The sequence below is a fragment of the Zeus faber genome (assembly GCF_960531495.2).
Source record: "Zeus faber genome assembly, chromosome: 4".
NCBI classification, from domain to species: Eukaryota; Metazoa; Chordata; class Actinopteri; order Zeiformes; family Zeidae; genus Zeus; species Zeus faber.
In genome coordinates, this window is record NC_137191.1 from 31,806,400 (window position 1) to 31,808,982 (window position 2,583).

Genomic DNA, 2,583 nt, shown 5'->3' on the forward strand with positions numbered 1-2,583 from the left:
TTGCTTCCGTGTTCGGGCGCATACAATTCACACATAAAAATATATTTATGATTGTCCTTATTTTCAATTCCTTATTGAAATGTTATCCATGTCCATTTTGTAAGCTTCTATGTGTTTTTTCCTGTTATTGCAATGCACACTGATTGGAAAAAACAAACAAACAAACAAAAATATGTCTGCTCGACTTTAGGAATCTCAGTCGGCTGACAAGTTTCCGATTAATGGTTTCGACTCGTCAACTTTCAGGAGGCAGCCTTACAGTACATGTTGGTTTGTAACCCACCCATAAAACCAAAGATGAAGGAGAGCAAGGGGTGGTAACACCAATTTGAATATCCATTAAGACAAAATCTGTAATTGCGGCAAACTTTAGGATGTGACGGTAATGATAGAACTGGGGCGGTGTGCCGGAGCCTATTCAAGGCCAAATAGTTCTTTGCCGTCCTAATCTTTGCCCAGGGGGTATAACCAAGTCATAACAGATCATATTCACCCACCTTTGGCAGCAATCAAGGTCAGCTTTATTAAAATGGCAATGATATAAAAATCCACAAATTTCCCTCACACGGCAACCTCAAGTTTTTAGCAAAAATAACATTGATGCTGTTTCATCCCTTCCTTTGAGCACACTTTTAAACCCCTGTCTGTCTCTTTCCAGGCATGTGGCATCCCAACCGTCCTATTGCAACTCAGATTTACGCACATAGAGGCTGGAGGCGCATGGCGTTGTTCACCCTACCACTGAGTCTCTAACTGCGGAATAGCTCCGGCAACCTGTCCCTCCCCTCAAGAAATCCACGACAACCATGTGAACCAGGAATCAATCTCTCTCTCTCGTTTCCCTACACACCTAAACGGAAGTCACGCAGGAGGCCTGAGTTCCAGAGTGTCTGATCATCAAGAGTGTCACGGCACCGGGGTAGGGGGTGGGGCAATCTCTGCTGTGGAAAGGAAGTAGAAGAATGGTCTTGGAAGTCTCTGAAGCAGAGACCGGCGGGTGGGGGGGTAAGCGGGCGGGTGGGGGGGTGGGCGAGCCGGCCTCAGCGCTTACGTAACTTAATGGACGAAGGGATTCTCTGAGACAGCCAACGTGGAGTTTTTTGTTTTTTTTTAATCGATACAATTTCTTCAACTGACATTTCAAACCCGTTGGGCTGTTGAACACCCCTGGATTGATTATAATTTTGTCACCCTTGTGGGCTATTTCAACACTGTATTATCAAACCTGTTCACTTCATATGGGTTAGTAATGAATGTACGGCTGGAACTTTTCTACTTTTTCTTTTTTTTTTTTTTGTTCTTACCCTGGATGTTTTAGAAACCTCCCCCACCAGCATGATGTCCTTTCAGTCCCGTCCCACGCACGACTGGCTGTTGAGGTCACTCCATTTGGCCGCCCGTGAGCATTAGCGATGCACCGACTCTGGGACACCAGACGACAGTACCGACCCCCAACTCACAGACTGCTGGAGCACCACTACTAGCTAAAGCAGACACAGACTGCGGTTCTCCGATCTCCGGCTCCGGCTCTGGAGAAGCATGGTCTTTTACAAAGACATTATGTAAAGCAAATCATGCCTACTCTCGTTGTTTGTGGGATTCCCTCAAAATCCCGCGTTTTGAGACATGCCGTTGGAAAGAGCATCTGTATTTTCGGAGTTTATGTTTTATTTTTTTAAACAGTCTTTGTGGTTTCTGAGCAAGCCTCACAGGAACAAGCCCAGAAGAAGGGACCCCCAAAGCAGATAGACAGCAGAGTTGTTTTCTGCCTCTGTACCCTAAACTCTTTGCTAACTTGTAACTTTCGTCTGCTGCTTTGGCCCTCAGCCAGCAAGGTTCCTTTCCTTGTTCCTGAAAGCCAGGTCTACCTCTTTCGCCACCCACCCCACTTCTGTACCTCCCAGAACTGCATTTTCATTGAACCAAGCCAATCCAATGATTAATAATTGTTGATGATCAATGATTGGTAATGCTTAATAGACAAATCTACATTCCATATTTGACGCCAGATAATTACTCATAAGAATTATATGGATGGAAGCACTGACGATTTTTTAAACAAATACATACTCGGGTCCAAATAGTTCATATTTTACCACACAGAGCGGTGATTGACTACCCCCTGACAAAAAATCCCCTCCACCTGTTTTCCTTTTTCTCTCTTGCTAGCAGACGGAAAAACAAAGGCTTTACAGGAGGGGCAAAACATAATCCTCTCACCCCTCTGTCAATCTCTCTCACACACACACACACACACACACACGCGCATATATAAGCGGGGGTCGGCAGTCAAGTGGGCATTTAGCATTAGGACTTAAACCTCACATAGACCAGTGCTCTCCTTTTTTCTCTCTCCTTCTGCCGCCCCCTCTCTTTGCATCCGTCTTTCTCTCCATCCTGTCTTCCAAGTCCCAAAGCAGAAGAGTTGGTCACACAGGAGTGGCATTTTCTCTCTGCGACTCTCCTTCTACTTTGTATTTTTATTTCCTCTATCTCTGGTTCTCTTAACCCCCCTCCCTCTTTTTATGATTCATTTTGTTAATCCCAGGATACACCGAATGCACCGAATCCTTAGCTCCACGA